Source organism: Macaca nemestrina, chromosome 10 (assembly GCF_043159975.1).
Source record: "Macaca nemestrina isolate mMacNem1 chromosome 10, mMacNem.hap1, whole genome shotgun sequence".
NCBI lineage: Eukaryota > Metazoa > Chordata > Mammalia > Primates > Cercopithecidae > Macaca > Macaca nemestrina.
Window position 1 is genome coordinate 20405320 of NC_092134.1, and position 23738 is coordinate 20429057.

The window sequence follows — 23738 nt, forward strand, 5'->3', positions numbered from 1 at the left end:
TGTTACATAGGTATACACGTGCCATGGTGGTTTGCTGCACCCATCAACCCATCATCTACATTAGGTATTTCTCCTAATGCTATCCCTCCCCTGGCCCCCCACCCCAGGATAGGCCCCGGTGTGTGATGTTCCCCTTCCTGCGTCCATGTGTCACTGCCTTTTTTAAAAAAAATACTCTACATCCAAACTATCAGAAAATGGTATTGGCTTGATCTTTAAAATAGATTTAGGATCTGCCTACTCCTTTCAGCCTGCATTGCTACTATGCTGATGCAAACTGCCACTATCCCTGCCTGACTTAATGCAATTGACTCCTCCTTGGTCTTTCTCCATCTACCCTTGTCCCATTTCATTCAGTATTCATAATAACCACAAAGTAGAGACACCCCAGTATTCACCAGCTGATGAGCAGATTAACAAAATGTGGTATATCCATGCAATGCAGCATTGTTCCACCATAAAAACAGATATGGTATTGACATATGCTATGATGTAGGTGAACCTTGAAAACATGATGCTAAGTGAAAGAAGGCAGACACAAAACGCCATATATTGTGAGATTCCACCTATATAAAGTATACAGAATAGGAACATCTATAAAAGATGAAAATGAGATCAGTGGTTGCCCAGGCTGGGGGAGGTGCTGGGGGTGCAGGGTTTCTTTGTAAGGACAGTGAAAATATTCTAAAGTTGATTATGGTGATGGATCCACAACTCTGAGAATACCAAAAGCCATGGAATTGCCCACTTTAAATGGGTGAATTATATTATCTGTGAGTTATATCTCAATAAAACTGAAAAAATAAAATGGTGCCACCACTTTGGAAAACTGTTTGGCAGTATCTGTTAAGCTAAAAGTCCATCTACCATGTGGCCCAGGAATTCTACTCAGGTACACACCCCAGAAATATGCTCAGGTATATACCCAAGAAAAAAGTGCTTATGTTCTAAGACATATACAAGAATATTTGTAGCAGCTTTATTCATAATAGCTTAACACTGGAAACAATCCAAATGCCCATCAACAGAGAGCAGATAAGGCCGTTGTGATTTATTTGTACAGTGGAATGCTGGTGAGCAATGACAGACAAGCTTCTGATACAGTCCATGTAACGCCATGGATGAACCCATAGATGTTATGTTTAGTGAAAGATGCCAGGAACAAAGAGAACACACTGTCTGATTATATTAACACAAGAGTTAAGAAAAGACAAAGCTATTTGGTGGTGACAGAAATCAGGGCAAATAAATTGCTTACTTTGGGGAAGCTATTGATTCAGAAGGGGAAGGAAGGGGCCTCCATGGGGTGAAGATACTCCATATCTTGATCTGGGTGGCCACTAACCAGGTATACACGTCTGCAAAAACCATCAAGCTAAACTCTTAAGATGTGTGTACTTCATGTCCTTCCCTTCATCCCCCAAAAAGCAAGTCAGCTATGTCACTCTTTTGCTCAAGAGTCTTCAATGGCTCCCCGTTGCTCCTAGACTAAAATCTAAACCCCTTAGCACAGCCTGGCTCCCTGTAGCCTCCTTCTCTTTTCCTCCCACTCTTCTCATGCCCTCTTTCCCAGACCCAAAGGCCTTCCTGCTGCTCCCTCGACATCCCGCCCCCCTGCCCACATTCCCACTTGCTCTTCCCTCAGCCTGGAAGCCTTCCTGCAGATGCTTGTTCGGCTCACTCTCTCCCTTTGTGTAGGTTTGTTCCTAAATGCCACCTCCTCCAAGAGGGCCTCCCTGACCACTCAGTTTAAAATAGCTCCTACAGGGGGGTCACTGTAGGGAGATCTTCAGGATAAATAGCTAATGCATGCAGAGCTTAATACCTAGGTGATGAGCTGATAGGTGCAACAAACTACCATGGCACACATTTACCTGAGTAACAAAGCTGCACATCCTGCACATGTACCCCGGAAGTTAAAATAAAATATATGTATTTTTGAAAAATAAAATTATCTAAATAAATAAAATAGTTCTTCCTCCCGCTTCTCCACTCTGGCCTCCTTTACTCCGATTTATTTTTCTTCCTAGCTCTTATCACTAGCCCAATTTAATATAAGTTGTTTATGTTTATGTTTGTGTCTTTGCTTAGAGTTTGAATCCCCCTGCTAATATGTGCATACCTTTTTCCGTTTTGTTCACTGCTTAGTCTCAAACACTAGCATAGTGTCTGGCACCTAGACGGTACGTAATGAAAATTTGCTGAATGTGTGAAAGAGTCTCCATCATTACTGTCAGAGCGGCTGAACTCAGCCAGGCTTCAGTTCTCTCTGAACCTGCCCCCGACCCCACCCCTCTGAAGGTCTCGCCAAGAGTCAGAGGGAAGAGACCACATGGAGATTGCAGTAATTATTTTAAAAACAAATAGAAAGCAGATCAGCATGTCTAGGGGTTCCTGATTTCCCTGTAGGTCTTGTTGTCTGTGATGCTAAATAGATGAGAACTTGGGAGGTGAACACACAGTGACCTCCCTCTCCTGTCCTGTATCCTTTGTAATTATTCAGTCTTTGTGTGGGAGAAACCGGAGGGGAATGTTGGTTGGACCCGTAGCAGAGAAGGTCCCTTACACTAAAGCTATTTCATCTGCTCCCATGTCGTTAACATAACCTTCCCAGATTAATGTGGGCATTTCATTGTTTCCACTTCAAAAACAGAAAGGAGAGACAGCTCCTGTTGTGAAGGAAATTTGCTGAAAAAGAACTTTAATGTCTCATTATTGCCTGTGGTGAGAGCTGAGCAGACTTCCCTGGAGCCCCCCACCTGGAGGACCCCTGGCCCCTGCTGAGTGCAAAGAGGCTCAGTCCCCGAGCATGAGCTTCCTCGGCTGCTGTTGGTCTAGAAAGCTGAACCTGTAACTGAAGGTTTCATCTGCTGCTTTGCAGCAGAGAGAAGACACTGGCCTTGGAGACCCTGGGACGAAGGTAGGTCTGGGGTAAGGGAGACACATGATCACCTCCCAGGAACTCTGATCTCCAACTTCCATCATCCTCAGGGCAGCATCTGGCCTGCTCGCACTCTCCTTTGTTCAGTCATGCACACCAGGGCTGTGTTTCCCACTAAAATTCCACCTGCAAAGTCTAAACTCACTGGCTGACCAGCCAGTGGAAACCACCTAGCTCCATCCCTCCAGGCCAAAAGCCACCCTGGACAGCCCTGGTTATTTCAGCTTGGCCACTTGGGGCTCTCAATGCACTTAACATCCCAGGATTGGACTCTTTATCTACTGCTTACCCCAGTCTACCAGGCCCGGACCAGAAGAGGAAAATGTTCAAGCAATCAAGGATATTTGAACAACTAGAGAAATAGGCCCTGGGAAAGGAGGGCATGTGTCCACCGGCAGTTCTGGGATGGAGGTGGGGATGCAGTTGGGCAGAGGTACCCTAATAGTCACTGATGATTCCTCATCTGGATCCCCCCTACAGCTGGTGCATCCTCCCATTCCCACCTCTAGAAGTATTAGCCACGAAGGGCTACACTAAGGGCTCATAGCAGCACCATTTTCCAGAGAATCGCCCTCACCCAACAGGAGCTGCTTTGCCCGGAGATACCAGGGAGCAGCACAAAGCCAGTGGCTAATGAACAAGAGGAGGGGAGAAAAATACAGCCCCCTTCTCCCAGGGTAAGATGGCTTTGTGCTACCATCACACTCCAGAGCTCCCCAAGGATTGGGCTGAGGCCAGACTTCAGGTGAAGCCACGCCCTCGCCTAGCTTCCTCTGCTGCCCTTTCCTGCTTCCCTCATTCCCTAGCAGGTTCCTCCTTGGAGCATCCCCTGAGTCTAGCACTAGTACAAGAATGCACATCTCAGGTTCTGCTACTAGGGAACTTGACCTTGTGTGGGAGGGGACAGGAGAATCTTAGGGAAGCATGGTTCTGCTCCATGAGGTCATTACATCACCCCTAGTGGTCACATAGTCATTTTCTAATCCAACACAGCATGATCCTAAAATGCTCTCCTAAGATGTTTTCCTACCAGCCTGCAGATGATACTTCATGAAGGCCAGCTCTTCATGAGGAGTTGAGGGTGAGTCAACAGAAATGGAGACAGTCTACTGGTGAACCTCAGACATTCTCAAACCACTCCCCACTTTCCCATCACTCACTACAGAGAAACCATCATCATAATAGACTGAAGGCCTGAGGCCCAGGGAGGACCAGAAGAAGGAAACCAACCATGGATACAAGAAGCAAAAGTATAAATGTAAGTGTCACATAAATAGTGCCAATTTCCAGCCCTAGGACCACTGCAGAAGCTTGGCGTCACTGAGCTGATAAGTTTAAGTAAGCACCAGCTACACTCCCTAGCACACAGCAGACACTTGTAAAGTGGGAATTCTCTTTTCCTACTTCTCCTATACTTATCATGTACAGGATGATGACTTACCATTTTTTGAGTGCCTACTATGCACCAAATTCCATACCTACATTATTTGCTTTACTCCTTACAATCCTACTCCAAGGTAGATGGTATTATCCTCATTTTACAGGTAAGAAAATTCAGGCTCAGGGTGGCTAAGCCACTTGCTCAAAATCACACAGCTACCAAGTAGCAGAACTGGGGTTTGAACCCTGACTCCAAAGCCCATGTGCTTACTCACTACGCTGTTCACACCCGTTCATTGCCCCTGGGCTTTGGATTGTTGGGTTCTGATGAGTATCTAGAGGATTGGTGATTGTCCATTCCTGGCCCTCTGGCCCCTGGGTGCATTCTCACCTCTCAGCCTCAGAGACAAACAGATACCTACCCCCCGCCCACCACCACCTCACCAGCCCTCTCCCAGGCAACTCTGAGAGATCACATACTTTGGCTTGAGTAAGGGCGAGGCAGTGGCTTAAATCCCGCCCTGCAGCTGCAACTTCAGAAGCATAAAATTACTTCCTCTCCTGAAACCAGAGACTCTAGCTCTTCTTTCTCAGCTGGACAGAAACTCCCCTACAGTCCTTGTACAAACTCTAAAGAGTCATCTACTTTCAGTAACAAAAGAAGCAACAACAACAACTGAAAGTTCAGATATCAAGGGCTTACTCCACACTAAGCACCTCTCAAGTTTATCTCCTTGATCCTCACAATAGCCTTATGAGGTATGTGCTCTTCTTATTCCATTTTACAGATGGGATAACTGAGTCAAGGAAAGTTTGAGTGAACTTTCCAATGTCCTGCTTAAATTCCTTCAATCAATCTAAACCGCTAATAATAAGCACTGGATAGCTGGATGAATCTGAATCTTAGACTGAATCTTAGACCTGGAATCTCAGACTGCCACAAAGACTCTGTCCTAACCCCAGATAACCCATATTCCAGGGTCCTCCCTTCTCCTCCTTTGCCATTGGTTCTGCCTGCTTCTCCCCTGGCTCTCTTTAGCATTGTTTGCTAAGGAACAGCGGTTGCATCCCCCAGAATCTCCAAGGTTTTCTGCTAGTTGTAGTTGAATGGAAAAAACAACACAAAGCCTATTCAGTTTCTGAGCTGCTGTGGCAGGTGTCTGAACGTGACCCAGCGGGGTTGGGCTGGCAAGGGTTTTATGCAGCACTTCAGGGCACTGCAGGGAACCGGCAGGAGCTGCAGCTGTCTGCGTGGAGTTCAATGCCACAGTTGGCCTCCCTATTCCAATGGTCTTGGAATTAAACCAGATGCTTTGCAGCAGAACCTGCAGCCACAAGTTTGGACAATGCCCAGACAGTTCCATCTCTCGATCTCTTTCCTTGCCCCTCCTCTCTTCCCCTGAGTGCAGTACATCACTGCTCAATTAGGTATCTGGAAAAACTCACTGTGACTATTTGATGGGGTGGGAAATGTACTTAAACAAAGGGCCTCAAATTGGGAGAAGCAGGAGTGTCCATGAGCAAAATCCAGGCTGAAAATGTTTTGTTTGGTCCATGAAGGATTTTTTAAGGGTAAAATTCAATCAATATTTTAAAAGCACAGGATTTAATTAAAAACACAGATTGCCAGCTTCTCTTGGGAAATTAGAAGAATTAAAAAATATTTATGAAACATTTACTATTACTATGTGCCAGACACTGTTCTAGGCACAGGAGATATAACATTAAAACGAACAAAGACAAAAATTATTGTCCCCATGGAACATGCCTTCTAGTAGGGAAGACTGACAATAAGCAAACAAGTAGAATATTAAATGTGTCAGCTGGTGATGACTGCTTTAGAGAAAAATAAAAGAGGGAGGGTGATTGGGAATTAGGGGGGAAGAAGTGTGGTTTTAAACAGGTGGTCAGAGGGAGCCTCACTGAGAGATGCTATTTGAGCAAAGACCCAAAGTGGGTAATAAACTGAGCCACAAGGCCATCTCGGGGAGAGCATTTCAGGCTGAGGAAACAGTAAGTGTGAAGGCCCTGGCGCAGGCATGTGCTTGGTAAACTGGAGAAATGGCAAGGAAAACAGAGTGGTTGGAGTGAAGAGAGCAAGAGGGAGCTGAGATCAAAGTGGTGGTAGGGGAGGCATGTAAGCTTCCACCCTGAGAGACGCAGGAGACACAGAAAGCCTCTGAACAATGATGCAAGCTGAGTATATTCTAGTCCATCTCAAATATGCATCCAGACTTGACTATTTTCCAGGCTGTTGGGATTTCTACACACCCTCACTATGACAAGGACACTTGGAACACCAAAGAGAAAGATGGCGATCTCCTGCTTTGTCTACTGTGCTTGATGGTCTGAGTGCCCCTTCACTTGCCTGCCCACTGGTGATTCCAGCCTTCTTTTATGGGACCCCAGCAGCCCTTACACATCCAGTCCCATCCAGACGGTATAGGCTGCTGTTGGCTTCTCCTTGTTCCAAGAGCAAGCTGGGACATTCCCAGCCTTCCCTGAAGCCAGCTAAGGCTGAAACGACAAGAGCTTGGCTCCTTCCATGCCGAGCTGGTTGATGCCAGAGACAAGGACAGAGACAGGCCTGGGAGGTTCTAGAGACAAAGGCGATTTTGTGTTCCTGGCCTTGAAACAACAAAGCAAACTCACTGTCCCCTCCATATGGTTCTCCCATTGCCGTATAGCAATAACGGATGTTGCCTGCCATGAGCCTTTAAATAACCCCACAGGACAGTCCTCATTTCACAGATTTTAAAGTAGGCACAGAGTTCATCCTCCACTGCTCTGCCACTTACAAGCTGCATAGTCTTGGGCAGATACACAATGTCTGTGGGCCTGTTTCCTCATTGATAAAATGAGTATGGTCATCCCAGCACTACCTACTTCATCATAATGGCTACTTAGGTTGTGCCTGGCCCTGGGCTAAACATTTAACTCTCCCAAACACCCATTAAGGAAGGTACAAGTATTATCTCCATTTTGCAGATGGAGATACTGAGGCTTGGAAGGGTAAGTGACTTACCCACCGAGCCGGCGACCAGCAGATCTGGGATTTGTACCTACAGGATCTGATGCCAGGTTGCATGCTTAATCACTCTACTATGCTGCCTCCAGGACTGTTGTGAAGAGTGGGGTTTGAAGAAGAAGGCAAGAGAGACAACGTGATACTTGGAACATAGTATGTGTTCAGTAAACATTAATTATGGTCACTATTGTCATTATCTCCATCATCATCCATCAGTGTTTGTTCTCTCCAGCAGCTAAAATGGACCATAACTTCCATGATGTGATTGGAAAAGCACTAAATGCTTCCATAGCTTTCACGGTGCTCCAAATTTCCTCCACCATCACTGCTCCCTAAAGGTGCATCTGGTCCCCTCTTTCTCCCCTAGCTCAGGAAACAGAGAGGTAAGCTCACTGCAGATGGGGTGAATTGATCACAAAACATAGCCCCATGTCTTCCCTTTCTGTATCCCTGTCCTTTTCAGCTCCTACCATCCAGCGGTGAAATCTATTTCCCCACCCACGGAATCTGAGTTGGCTCTGAGACTTTCTGTGCAATGGGACACTAGAAGATGTGTTGCATTAGAGGCTTGGAAATACTAGCCCTTCAGAGCCTGGTCTCTTTTGCTACTTTTTAGCAACCCTGCAGTCACCATATGAGAAACCAGGCTAGCCTGCTGGAGGATGAGCTATCACAACGCGGGAGGCCACAGCTGTCCAAGCTACTATGGCTGCCCTGTCACATACCAGTCAGTCCCAGCCAACATACAGGATGACCATAGACACACGAACAAGCCTAGCCAAGATCATCCAAGTTTGGCCTAGCTGAACCCAGCTGAACTCAACCCAACTGCCAACACAGAGAATCATAAGGTAAATAAATGGTTGTTGTTCCAAGCCACTATTTTGTGGGGTGGTTTGTTACACAGCAAAAACTGGCTGGTGAAGCAGCCTCTTGCAGTGAGACAATTGCTGGTTTCAGACCCAGAGCACTGGGATCCAATCTTACCTCCCCTTTTTATTCTCTGCATGACTTTAAGCAAGTTTTGCACCTGTAAAATGAGGATGTAAAAATTCCTATTCTTGATCAGGCATGGTGGCTCACACCTGTAATCCCAGCGTTTGAGAGGCTGAGGTGGGCAGATCACTTGAGGCTGGGAGTTCGAGACCAGCCTTGCCAACATAATGAAACCCTCTCTGTACTAAGAATACAAGAAAATTAGCTGGGCATGGTGGTGCATGCCTAAAATCCCAGCTACTCAGGAGGCTGAGGCACAAGAATCACTTCAACCCAGGAGGTAGAGGTTGCAGTGAGCCGAGATCATGCCACTGCACTCCAGCCTGGGTGACAGAGTGAGACGCCATCTCAAATATTTGTATATATTCTTCTTATGCCTATCTTGTAGGGTTGTTGGGAAGAACGAATGGGTTAATTCATGTGAGGGGGCCTTGTAATCTAAAGTATTTTCCAAGTATCAGTCAGGGAGGACACTGTTAGTGTTATTTGAGGGCAGAACTGGGGAGAGAAACAAAGGTCTAAATCCTAGGTGTTTGCTTAAGCCTGAGTGAGACACTGCAGTGGATGTCTAGGGTAGACATCTATTGTTTTTCCCTATCCAGCATTTATCTGGATAGCCTTTTGTTAGGTAAAGTCACCCCAATTGTGTTTTGGGAAACCATCTGCTCTCAGTATTGATCTGTGTGGTCCAGGTGGGGCTCATCCAACCCTAGTCCTTAGAGGTGGGCCAATGACCTGTGCCTGGCCCATCAGTGTATTATATTCCCTAGGCTGCTGTGATTGGTTCAAGGATAGGTATACAACCTGAGTTGGTCTTTTGCTGGAACTATGTGGAAAGAAGCATTCTCTTTCCACTAGGCTGCTAAACTGATAGAACAGAAGTCTGTAGCTGCTATTGATAACTTTTGTCAACACACAATAAAAGCCTGGAAAAGGATAAAAGCAGAGCTGGGAGATAGAGACTGATTCCTGATGATGCTGTTGGAATGCTGGATCCAGCCATGCCTGAATCTATCAATCTATCATGGCCTTTTTGGCTACTATGAACCAGTATGTCCCCTCCCCACCCTCTTTATTTATTTATTTTTTTCTTTTTAAGTTGAGAAGTCAAATTCAAATCCAATGTGAATCAAATTCCTGCCATTTTCCTGAGTTTTCTCTGTGTATCTTCTGGGTGAGACCAAGCTACCTTTCAGCAAACAGGGATTCCAAAGACAATCGGAATTGACTGAGGCCTGGAGAAAAATACACCAGCCTTCAGCAACCCCCTTGAATCCTTCCCTCCTCTACCTCAGAGGCACTGCCATCCAAGCTCCTTGGAGGACAGAAAGTGTTTCTAATAAATCCCCACCAAGGCCCGCTGAGACCCTACAACGACAATTAAAATTCAGGGACAATAAACAACACTAATTAAAAGCAAAACTAAGTACTTAATAAGACAAATGAGGTGGCAGTATTAAAAGTCAGGATGAGAGAGCTGGCATTAATTAAAAGCAAAGACTAATTTCTTCCCTCCTCTAAAAAGGCTGCGTGTAGGGGGGTGAGTGCACGCACACACACCTGTGCATTTCTAGACAAGATTTATATTTTGTAAATGTATAAAATTCCCTGGGAGCCGACAGACTGTGGGATTGGTGCTGCCTGGGGTGGGGGTGGGGGTGTCTTCCCAAAGAAGGGAACATTCGGGTTGGACCTTGAAGGCTGAGCTGGGACGTGTGAGAATAAAGGATAGAGGAAAGGAGGGGGAAGAGAGTAAACAGGGTTCAGAGGCTGCAATGGACATGAAACATTTAGGGAATAGAAGGACCCATGGGGATGGATCCTGGGTAGATTGAAGACAGGGAGGAAGGGGAAACAGGGCTAAAAAGAGAAAGTGGGGCTAGTGCTGAATCCCTATTTCTGTGGATCAGCAATGGTAGTGCATAGCATCTCCACTGAGCCAACCCCAACTTCCATTCGAAGATCCAGAGGCTAAGGTCCCCTGCTCTTAGCAGACAGCTCAGCAAGGTGACTAAGGGTATGGGTTTGGAGTTCAAGTCCATTCTGCCATTTATGAGCCAGGTCACGTTGGGCAAATTTACTTACCTTCCAACACCTCAGTTTCCTCATCTGTAGAGCAGGGACAAAAACAGAACCACCTCTAAATGGAACTGTGAGGATTAAATGAAATCACTTCTCTGAAGTCCTTAGTCCAGAGCCTGGCACAAAGCACGCCCTTGTCAAGTGGAAGCTATCTTTAATTTATTATGAATAATAATCTCAGCCATGTTTTCCTAAGAGACGGGAGTCCATTTTCTGCACTGGAATGAAATATCTCAGGCTTTCTGAAACCAGAGTAAGTACATGGAGGAAAACAATGATGGATTGTGGAAATAAACACAATAGTAATACACTAATAATAATATAATAATTCTCAAGCGTGGGTCATTTGTTGAGCACCATTGTTGCCTTTAGTGTTAATGACTAAATGTTTCTGGCCCTCTACTGTGTGGTGAGATTGGCCCTCCCTTTCCCTGGGGAAGCTGGGAGTGACCACATGACCTGTTTTGGCCAAAGAAGGTTTCCAAGTGGAAGCTTCAAAGCCAGTGCATACTTCACCACATTACCCTTTTCCCGTCTTGACAATCATGTTTGTATGAAGACAGAGCCTTCCTCAGCCTGGGTCCCAGCTCTGAAGACATCCCCTGCTATCTCACCATATCCAAGTAGCATGAGTGAGAAACAAATCAGAAACTTTGGAAATGGTTAACACAGCACAACCTAACCCAGTCTGTCTGTGTTTTCTACGGGCCAGGAGCTGCACTAAATGTTTCACATGCAACGTCTTATTCTGTCTTGGTAATGATCATAGAAAACAGGATCTTTCATGACCCACTTTTACAGATTGGGAAACTGAAGCCCGGAGGGATAAAGTCATTTGCTGGAAGATGTGCAGCCAGGAGGTTACAACAGGGTGTGCATTTGAAATGAGCCCACAGAAATAAATACAGTACATGACTCCACTGGAGGCAGGGCAGAGCATCCAGGATTGATTGACCTTCCTGAGGTGAATGTCTCCGCTGGATAGGGGAACCCAAAACTCTTCCTTCCTCCCTGGGTTATGGGAGTCTCTGTGAGCCCTGTGTCTACAAAGCCTTAACACCAGACACTGATCAACAGAACACTCTTCATGGCTCCCTGTACGGTCCAGACAATTACCTAATTCCTTGATAAAGCGGAAACTTGCTTTTGTCCTGCTGTTAATCTGGCTTATCTCTGCCCCAGCTACACTGTGGTAAGCAGGGAAAAGGCAAAGGCTCAGGATTGATTTCAGCACTCAACACATGCGCACACAGACACACCGGCCCCATACAGAAAATGTGATTAGACAGGTCTCCATATTAAAACAAGTCATTTAGCTTAATGGCCCCTGGCTGCCACTCAGGCCCAGGCTGCAGTGAAATTCATTCTGATTAAAACTCAGCTGGAGTTGACTTCTCTGCAGCTCTAAATCTGATCATGCCACGGAAGGCCACAAACGGCGTCCTGCTCCCTCCTCTGCCTCAGGGACAGGACGCTCACAGCAGAGAGGGGCATTATTCTCCTTAAAAAAAATGGCAGCAGTCCTGGTCCTCACATCTGAGGGGCATTTTCACACATTTTACATGGGAGAAATAGCATTCCCATTTTATAGGCCAGGAAGTTGAGGCCAAGGTTTGTCAAGGTCATGCTGGTAGCAGGTGGAATATCCATTGACTCAAATATGGGTTTCTTATAAATGAGGCTCCTGCCCATCCTGCTCTATTATTTGTTGGGTTAAACATATTAATTTGCTATTTTTATAGTACAAAAATGCTTGCATAATGGCAGCATCATGTGGTTCAACTTAATAATAAAGTAGCATTGCTGGATAATTTCTATTTGCTCCTCCAGACCCATTCATCCTCCATCCTGCTCTGTGCCCTGGGAGGCTGACCCATGTGGGAGCACTAGCAGGCTCCCTGGCCCTCTGGCTTCTGGTTGGGTTTGTCTAATGGGAGGCACCAGCAGGAGACTGAAGGGAGGGAGGAGAGACAGGCTGGGGTATATTCTTCTGAAGGTCATAGCTCTTGTCAGGAGGACCTCTCCACCCAGTCCTTTCTCTCCTGCATCCACTTATGTTTCCTCCCAGCCCCTCCAAGCCTAGAGATGGTAAGGACTTGCCCAGATAACACAGCTAACAATTGACAGCGCCCCACTTGGAGTCTCAGTCTCAGCAGTGTGGCTCCAGAACATGTGCTCTTGGCCAGCTCACTATCCTGCCCTGAGGGTCTGCATTTCACAGTTCTGCAGAGGTGGGACGTAGTGTAGAAATGAACAACACCAGTCTTCAGGTGGGCAGTTTTCACATACAACCTTATTTTATCATCACCACTATCCTGTGAGGTAGGCTTCAAAGTTATTCCCATTTCTGACACTCAGAGGGGTGAATTAACTTACCCAAGATGACCAGAAAGGAGTGGTGGAGCCAGTGAGTTATAAACCTAGATGTTCTCCCTTTAATACCAGCAGCCTTAACCGCTAGTCTAGATAACCACTCTTACAACCTGGCCACCTAGCCAGACCTGGAACCACTGAGTAAAAGGTATGGTAAGAGAGAATCTGGCATGAGATAAGAAACAGCTTTCTGGGGGGGGCACGCCCAAGATGGCCAAATAGGAACAGCTCCAGCCTCCAGCTCCCAGCGTGAGCGACACAGAAGACAGGTGATTTCTGCATTTTCAACTGAGGTACCGGGTTCATCTTACTGGGGCATGTTGGACAGTTGGCACTGGTCCGTGGGTGCAGCTCAACCAGCGAGAGCTGAAGCAGGGCGGGACATCGCCTTGCCTGGGAAGCGCAAGGGGGAAGGAAATTCCTTTTGCTAGCCAAAGGAAATTGAGACACACAACACCTGGAAAATCGGGTTAACTCCCACCCTAATACTGCGCTTTACCAAGGATCTTAGCAAACGGCACACCAGGAGATTATATCCCACACCTGGCCCAGAGGGTCCCACACCCACAGAGCCTCCCTCATTGCTAGCACAGCAGTCTGAGATCTAACTGCAAGGCGGCAGTGAGGCTGGGGGAGGGGTGCCTGCCATTGCTGAGGCTTAAGTAGGTAAACAAAGCCTCTGGGAAGCTCGAACTGGGTGGAGCCCACCACAGCTCAAGGAGGCCTGCCTGCCTCTGTAGACTCCACCTCTGGGGACAGGGCATAGCTAAACAAAAAGTAGCAGAAACCTCGGTAGAGGTAAATGTCCCTGTCTGACAGCTTTGAAGAGAGCAATGGATCTCCCAGTACAGAGGTTGAGATCTGAGAACGGACAGACTGCCTGCTAAAGTGGGTCCCTGACCCCTGAGTAGCCTAACTGGGTGACATCCCCCACTAGGTGCAGACCAACCCCTCACACCTCACACGGCTGAGTACACCCCTGAGACGAAGCTTCCAGAGCAAGAATCAGACAGCAACACTCCCTGTTCAGCAATATTCTATCTTCTGCAGCCTCCGCTGCTGATACCCAGGCAAACAGGGTCTGGAGTGGACCTCAGGCAAACTCCAACAGATCTGCACCTGAGGGTCCTGATTGTTAGAAGGAAAACTATCAAACAGAAAGGACACCCACACCAAAACCCCATCACTACGTCACCATCATCAAAGACCAAAGGTAGATAAAACCACAAAGATGGGGAAAAAGCAATGCAGAAAAGCTGGAAATTCAAAAAATCAGAGCACATCTCCCCCTCCAAAGGAATGCAGCTCATCGCCAGCAACGGAACAAAGCTGGATGGAGAATGACTTTGACGAGTTGAGAGAAGAAGGCTTCAGTCAATCAAACTTCTCAGAGCTAAAAGAGGAACTACGTAACCAGCGCAAAGAAACTAAAAACCTTGAAAAAAGATTTGATGAATGGCTAACTAGAATAACCAATGTAGAGAAGTCCTTAAAAGAACTGATAGAGATGAAAACCATAACACGAGAACTACGTGACAAATGCACAAGCTTCAGTAGCTGACTCAATCAACTGGAAGAAAGAGTATCAGCGATTGAAGATCAAATGAATGACATGAAGCAAGAAAAGAAGTGTAGAGAAAAAAAGAGTAAAAAGAAATGAACAAAGCCTCCAAGAAATATGGGATTATGTGAAAAGACCAAATCTACATCTGACTGGTGTGCCTAAAAGTGACGGGGAAAATGGAACCAAGTTGGAAAACACTCTTCAGGATATCATCCAGGAGAACTTCCCCAACCTAGTAAGGCAGGCCAACATTCAAATTCAGGAAATACAGAGAACACCACCTCGAGAAGAGCAACTCTAAGACACATAATTGTCAGATCCACCAAAGTTGAAATGAAGGAAAAAATGTTGAGGGCAGCCAGAGAGAAAAGTCGAGTTACCCACAAAGGGAAGCCCATCAGACTAACAGCAGATCTCTTGGCAGAAACTCTCCAAGCCAAAAGAAAGTGGGGGCCAATATTTAACATTCTTAAAGAAAAGAATTTTAAACCCAGAATTTCATATCCAGCCAAACTAAGTTTCATAAGTGAAGGAGAAATAAAATCCTTTACAGACAAGCAAATGCTTAGAGATTTTGTCACCACCAGGCCTGCCCTACAGAGATCCTGAAGGAAGCACTAAACATGGAAAGGAACAACCGGTACCAGCCATTGCAAAAACATGCCAAAATGTAAAGTCCATTGATGCTAAGAAGAAACTGCATCAACTAATGAGCAAAATAACCAGCTAATATCATAATGACAGGATCAAGTTCACACATAACAATATTAACCTTAAATGTAAATGGACTAAATGGTCCAATTAAAAGACACAGACTGGCAAATTGGATAAAGAGTCAAGACCCATCAGTTTGCTGTATTCAGGAGACCCATCTCACACGCAGAGACACACATAGGCTCAAAATAAAGGGAGGGAGGAAGATCTACCAAGCAAATGGAAAACAAAAAAAAGCAGGGGTTGCAATCCTAGTCTCTGATAAAACAGACTTTAAACCATCAAAGATCAAAAGAGACAAAGAAGGCCATTACATAACGGTAAAGGGATCAATTCATCAGGAAAAGCTAACTATCCTAAATATATATGCACCCAATACAGGAGTACCCAGATTCATAAAGCAAGTCCTTAGAGACTAACAAAGAGACTTAGACTCCCATACAATAATAATGGGAGACTTTAACACCCCACTGTCAACATTAGACAGATCAATGAGACAGAAAGTTAACAAGGATATTCAGGAATTGAACTCAACTCTGCACCAAGTGGATCTAATAGACATCTACAGAACTCTCCACCCCAAATCAACAGAATATACATTCTTCTCAGCACCACATTGCACTTAGTCCAAAATTGACCACATTGTTGGAAGTAAAGCACTCCTCAGCAAATGTACAAGAACAGAAATTATAACAAACTGTCTCTCAGACCACAGTGAAATCAAACTAGAACTCAGGACTAAGAAACTCAGTCAAAACTGCTCAACATAGACACTGAACAATCTGCTCCTGAATGACTACTGGGTACATAACGAAATGAAGGCAGAAATAAAGATGTTCTTTGAAACCAATGAGAACAAAGATACAACATACCAGAATCTCTGGGGCACATTTAAAGCAGTGTGTAGAGGGAAATTTATAGCACTAAACCCACAAGAGAAAGCAGGAAAGATCTAAAATTGACACCCTAACATCACAATTAAAAGAACTAGAGAAGCAAGAGCAAACACATTCAAAAGCTAGCAGAAGGCAAGAAATAACTAAGATCATAGCAGAACTGAAGGAGATAGAGACACAAAAAAACCGTCCAAAAAATCAATGAATCCAGGAGCTGGTTTTTTGAAAAGATCAACAAAATTGACAGACTGCTAGCAAGACTAATAAAGAAGAAAAGAGAGAAGAATCAAATAGATGCAATAAAAAATGATAAAGGGGCTATCACCACTGACCCCACAGAAATACAAACTACCATCAGAGAATACTATAAACACCTCTACACAAATAAACTAGAAAACCTAGAATAAATGGATAATTTCCTGGACACTTACAGTCTCCCAAGACGAAACCAGGAAGAAGTTGAATACCTGAACAGACCAATAGCAGGCTCTGAAATTGAGGCAATAATTCATAGCCCACCAACCAAAAAAAGTCCAGGACCAGATGGATTCACAGCCGAATTCTACCAGAGGTACAAGGAGGAGTTGGTACCAATCCTTCTGAAACTATTCCAATCAATAGAAAACGAGGGAATCCTCCCTAACTCATTTTATGAGGCCAACATCATCCTGATACCAAAGCCTGACAGATATACAACAAAAAAAGAGAATTTTAGACCATTATCCCTGATGAACATCGATGCAAAAATCCTCAATAAAATACTGGCAAACCGAATCCAGCAGCACATCAAAAAGCTTATCCACCATGATCAAGTGGGCTTCATCCCTGGGATGCAAGGCTGGTTCAACATATACAAATCAATAAATGTAATCCAGCATATAAACAGAGCCAAAGACAAAAACTACAAGATTATCTCAATAGATGCAGAAAAGGCCTTTGACAAAATTCAACAGCCCTTCATGCTAAAAACTCTCAATAAATTCAGTATTGATGGAACGTATCTCAAAATAATAAGAGCTATTTATGACAAACCCACAGCCAATATCATACTGAATGGGCAAAACCTGGAAGCATTCCCTTTGAAAACTAGCACAAGACAGGGATGCCCTCTCTCACCACTCCTATTCAACATAGTGTTGGAAGTTCTGGCTAGGGCAATCAGGCAAGAGAAAGAAAGAAAGGGTAATCAGTTAGGAAAAGAAGACGTCAAATTGTCCCTGTTTGCAGATGACATGATAGTATATTGAGAAAACCCCATTGTCTCAGCCCAAAATCTCCTTAAGCTGATAAGCAACTTCAGCAAAGTCTCAGGATACAAAATCAATGTGCAAAAATCACAAACATTCTTATACACCAGTAACAGACAAACAGAGAGCCAAATCATGAATGAACTCCCATTCACAATAGCTTCAAAGAGAATAAAATACCTAGGAATCCAACTTACAAGGGATGTAAAGGACCTCTTCAAGGAGAACTACAAACCACTGCTCAGTGAAATAAAAGAGGACACAAACAAATGGAAGAACATACCATGCTCATGGATAGGAAGAATCAATATTGTGAAATGGCCATACTGCCCAAGGTAATTTATAGATTCAATGCCATCCCTATCAAGCTACCAATGAGTTTCTTCACAGAATTGGAAAAAACTGCTTTAAAGTTCATATGGAACCAAAAAAGAGCCCACATTGCCAAGACAATCCTAAGTCAAAAGAACAAAGCTAGAGGCATCACACTACCTGACTTCAAACTACACTACAAGGCTACAGTAACCAAAACAGCATGGTACTGGTACCAAAACAGAGATATAGACCAATGGAACAGAACAGAGTCCTCAGAAATAATACCACACATCTATAGCCATCTGATCTTTGACAAACCTGACAAAAACAAGAAATGGGGAAAGGATTCCCTATTTAGTAAATGGTGCTGGGAGAATTGGCTAGCCATAAGTAGAAAGCTGAAACTGGATCCTTTCCTTACTCCTTATATGAAAATTAATTCAAGATGGATTAGAGACTTAAATGTTAGACCTAAAACCATAAAAACCCTAGAAGAAAACCTAGGTAATACTATTCAGGACATAGGCATGGGCAAGGACTTCATGTCTAAAACACCAAAAGCAATGGCAACAAAAGCCAAAATTGACAAATGGGATCTAATTAAACTAAAGAGCTTCTGCACAGCAAAAGAAACTACCACCAGAGTGAACAGACAACCTACAGAATGGGAGAAAATTTTTGCAATCTACTCATCTGACAAAGGGTTAATATCCAGAACCTACAAAGAACTCAAACAAATTTACAAGAAAAAAACAAACAACCCCATCAAAAAGTGGGCAAAGGATATGAACAGACATTTCTCAAAAGAAGACATGCATACAGCCAACAGACACATGAAAAAATGCTCGTCATCACTGGCCATCAGAGAAATGCAAATCAAAACCACAATGAGATACCATCTCACATTACTTAGAATGGCAATCATTAAAAAATCAGGAAACAACAGGTGCTGGAGAGGGTGTGGAGAAATAGGAACACTTTTACACTGTTGGTGAGACTGTAAACTAGTTCAACCATTGTGGAAAACAGTGTGGCGATTCCTCAAGGATCTAGAACTAGAAATACCATTTGACCCAGCCATCCCATTACTGGGTATATACCCAAAGGATTATAAGTCATGCTTTTATAAAGACACATGCACACGTATGTTTATTGCGGCACTATTCACAATAGCAAAGACTTGGAATCAACCCAAATGTCCATCAGGGACAGACTGGATTAAGAAAATGTGGCACACACACACCATGGAATACTATGCAGCCATAGAAAAGGATGAGTTCATGTCCTTTGTAGGGACATGGATGCAGCTGGAAACCATCATTCTCAGCAAACTATTGCAAGAACAGAAAACCAAATGCCGCATGTTCTCACTCATAGGTGGGCATTGAACAATGAGATCACTTGGACACAGGAAGGGGAACATCACACATTGGGTCCTATTGTGGGGAGGGGGTGGGGGGAGGGATAGCATTAGGAGATATACCTAATGTAAATGACAAGTTAATGGGTGCAGCACACCAACATGGCACATGTATACATATGTAACAAACCTGCATGTTGTGCACATGTACCCTAGAACTTAAAGTATAATAATAATAATAATAATAATAATAATAATAATAATAATAAAGAAACAGCTTTCTAACCATCAGACCCATCAAAATGGAGACATACTACTTTGATAGATAATAGGCTCCCCATCATTGGAGGTAATTGAGCACAAACAGCCAAACCACTTGTTGGGGCTGTTGAAAAGAGGGTGATGAGCTTTCCTGAAACTACCCCTTTCTGTATTTGAAAAGGAATGGCTCAAGTTCACAGACTTTTCCCTCTCATATGTGGTTAAATTCCCTACATATACGGGGCATTTGACTTGGCCTGACCCTCTGATCAAGCCAGAAGAACTAGTTTCTGGTTACACACCAGAAAGCTGAAGTATCCTGGCCTAACATAGGCCAGGGAAGGGCTCTTCTTGTCTTCTCACTTTGCTACAAACACATGCACATACACACACTCACATCCCCACCCACGCCCCACACCCTCCCCTACACACTCATGCACACTCCCACATAAATACACCACACACACACACACTCACCTTACTCCCACATAACACCCCCCACATCCTAGTTTACTCCATACCCACCATACCTGCACTGCAACCACTCTCAACTCCACTATACACACATACACACACACACAATCATACAAACATGACATCCTCGTTTTCACCCACAGTACAAATTTCAACACACCATCTCCCATCAAGGGCAGTGAGCAAGAGCCCAGGCTTTAGAGTTACACAGACAGACCTGTGTTCAACCCCCAGCTAAGCAGGCTGAGCCTGGGCAAATTATTTAACTTTTCAGAGCTTCTGTTCCCTCATCTGTGATGTGGGGGATGTAGCAGCACCCACTTCATGGGGTTGTTTGAGGTTGCAGCAAAAAGTAACACAGCGAGCATCTAGTCCTGTACCAGCCCAGGCAAAACCCTCACTAGGCATCACCCAGGTGTTCTTCCAGAACCCCTCCTCTCCTGAATCTCATTTTAGCACAGTCTCTAGCCACAGGAAGTACACTTTCTGCCTCACACAATCTAGCTGTGTTCACTTCCCTGGGGTGTGAATTTTAAGAAATCCAAGGGCACTTTAGAAAAAGTGAAAAGCTTCTCTTAGTTCTCATGAATAATAGATCTTCAAGGCCTGCCTCTATCCATTCCCTTCTCCTTTCCAGGCACCAGGTGGGGGAAAGAAACAGAAAATAAAACCTTGGCCAGTATTGGCTGGAGAACATGAATGGACCACAATCTTCCTCTTCTTCTCTTCTTGCCCCCATGAAAACAACCCTCAAAACATTAGGTACTGTATATGGAGAACTCTGCAATTTACAAAGCCCTTGGTCTCCCCAGTCACCCAGGCAGGCGGGTGTTACAACTCAAATCACTGGAGGTAAAAGAGTGCAGAGGCTGAGACGTGCTGAGCTGTCAGGATTCAAGTCCTCACTCTGCCTCTCTCTAGTTATGTGATGTTAAGATGGTTACTTAACCTCTCTATGACTTTCTTTCATTAAGGATGATAACAGTACCTATCTTATAGGGACGTTAAAGGATTAAATGAGTTAGTACTTGTAAAGTGCTTAGAACAATGCCTGACACATGGTTAAATAAAGAGGATGAAGTTACCCTTGTCGTCATCTCCAGATATCAAGTCTGCCAAATAGAGCTATAATGGTAGTTATCACTTACTGCATGCCAGGGATTGCACTAAGTAATTTGTATACATTGGCTCAAAGAAGGTTTGCGAAGAGATAGAAATCAGAAGGCCAGAGCTGTAGTTCAGCACCATAGACAGCAGCACATACACATTACTCTTTTCCTCCTCTCCCCAGTTTTAGTGAATGAATACATATACAAAGGGATTTTTCTGTGTGGGGGGGGCGGGGGAGAGAGAGAGAGAATGAATCAGAAATTGATACACTTTCTACAAGTGGGATCCACCAACCATGTACCATGTATGACTTGACTTACTCTTCTCCTTGAGATTCATGCAGCTATCAAGATGGCATAGAATGATGTAAAACTTTTTTCACACCCTGAAATGCTGATTTCTCCCTGTAAGCTCTAAAATCCTAGCTCAACTGTCATCTGTCCCATAATGTCTTTTTCAATCCACTCTTTCTTCTCTGAATTTTTAACATATTTGGGATTCAGAAGTTCATGGCTTAGCCTTCGCTGGTTCAAGAAATCATCCTCCACAAGACTGAAAGTTCCATGGGGGTATGGGGAGTGGACATGAGTTCCTCCTTCTCCTGGTACTAACACCCTGGTTTGGTTTTGTTTTTAAAGGAACCATCATTTCCCTCAGACCATGGTGTTCTGGTCTCAATTCTTAGCTCCAGGGGTTCTCACATGACTCTAGCCACACCAGTCAGCATATCCACCCTTGTTACTACATATAATTGACTCAAAGTTGGATTAGTTCCCCAATCCAAGCCAATTAGATTCAATGCTCAGACTTTTGTTGCAATCCTAGAAAGGAGATGCTCTTTTTTTTCTACTAAACAGAAGCTGGATGAGGCAAACTTGGACTTGGTGGGTTCTACCAGGGGGAGAAGTCTGCCTGAAAGGGAGGCCAATCTAGAAAAAAGCCGAATGATGAGATGGTGAGAACTCAGTTCTAGCCTATTATTGAGCCTCTGGATCCAGTCATGCCTCCACCATGAGGGGACCCTTCGATCACATTAGCAAATAAGTGTCCTTTGGTATTACTTGAACTAGTTTGAGTAAGGTTTGCAATCAACATAGTCATGATGAATGCAGAGACATACACAAACACAGTCAATACTCATTATTTGTGAATTCCATATTTGCAAATTTGCCTACTTGCTAAAATTTGGAACCCCCAAAATCAATACCTGTGACCCTTTCATGGTCATTCACAGACATGCACAGAGTGACCAAAATGTTTGCGTCACCTCACATGCATGCTCCTAGCTGAAGGTAAACAAAGCAGGTCTCCACCTTGTTTCAGCTCCTATGCTGTAATCAAGTCTCTTTTTTGGGGGGGTCTATTTAGTGCCACACTTTTTTTGCATTTTTGCACTTTTTGTTGGTAATTTTGCTGTTTAAAAATGGTCCCCAAGCATAGTGCTATTGAGTGTTCCTAGGAGCAGGAAGGCTGTGATGTGCCTTACAGAGAAAATAATGCATATGATACAATTTGTTCGGAGCTTTCGAACTGAACAAGGCCTCATGCTATTGGCCACAAGTTCAGTGTTAATGGAATCAACAGTATATTAAATGAGGGTCTTTACACAGAAATACACATAAAACAAGGTTATGTATTGATCAGTTGAAGATATTGGAAGCCTGTTAATGGAATCAATAGTGTATTAAATGAGGTGTCTTTAAACAGAAACACACATAAAACAAGGCTATTGATCAGTTGAAGATACTGGAACCAAAACTCGTAGGAACCCAACCCTGTATTTCTCCCAGGAGCAATGTGGTTCAGTACTAGTTCAGTGTTTGTGGCAACTTTGCAGAACATAACTATCATGAGTAATGGGAATTTATTCCCTCTCTCTCTCTTTACCTCTAGATTCCCTCTCTCTCTCTTTACCTCTACATATATACACACACACACATATATAAGTACACACAAAAAAATGTATTATATGTAAAACAAATAACATAGTATAAAGTATTATATACATAATACTATACAATATACAAATGTATGCAGTACTAGATTAATCAAAAGGCATTTTTAGTTTCACTTTTCCTCTTACAATGAAGAATAGTAAGTGGGACCGATGTTAGCAATTTAGGCTGTTATCTATTTTATTTTTCCAAATATGGTGGAGTCAAGGAGCAGATAATAAGATAGTTGATGCAAATAGCCAATTTGGGAGGAAAAGTGCCAGGAACATACAACATACCATCCTTAGGGGTTGTTTTGGGGTCAACTTCTCCCACAAGAAACTAACAGTGCATTTCGACCCAGTTCCTCTGCCATCACTTTTGTGGGGGCAGAAGGAGGTAAAGTGGAAGAAGAGAAACCTGCCAGGAGTGAACACATTGGATTGGGGATTTACCAGGGACGGAAAACTCACAGGGATCATCCAGCACACGGCCTTTCTGGAGTCTGATCAGATAACGAACCAGGGCCGAGCAGTAAATGGGTTTATAAGTGTACTGTCAATCTCCCGCATCCGCAGAGCATGCTCAGAAGCGGAAGGTCTGCAGCGAGCTAAGGGTGAGTGAGGGGTAGTTGCAAGTGGTTCATCCCCAGCCAGGCTGCCAGTTTAGTTTCTACAATAAAATTGGTCACTGATGGGGGCTGCATTTGAGGGTTTAGGAGGGTTCCCATCTTTCAAAGCTGAGGACAAGTGAGGACTGAGTTCATTCGGCCCCGATTTTCAGCTCTTTCTTGAGGAAAGAAAGGAAAACTTGAAGGTCATTTCCTTCTTTTTTTTTTTTTTTTTTTTTTTTTTTTTTTTTTTTTTTTGAGACGGAGTCTCGCTGTGTCGCCCAGGCTGGAGTGCAGTGGCCGGATCTCAGCTCACTGCAAGCTCTGCCTCCCGGGTTTTTACGCCATTCTCCTGCCTCAGCCTCCCGAGTAGCCGGGACTACAGGCGCCCGCCACCTCGCCCGGCTAGTTTTTTGTATTTTTTAGTAGAGACGGGGTTTCACCGTGTTAGCC

General features: G+C 44.2%; 1 protein-coding gene across 7 annotated transcripts in view; it reads right to left on the reverse strand.

Moving 5' to 3' along the window:
* The window catches only part of LOC105493384 (rabphilin 3A), a 334145-nt gene that overhangs the window by 74710 nt on the left and 235697 nt on the right, over positions 1-23738 (reverse strand). The gene's annotated exons all lie outside the window — the stretch shown is intronic.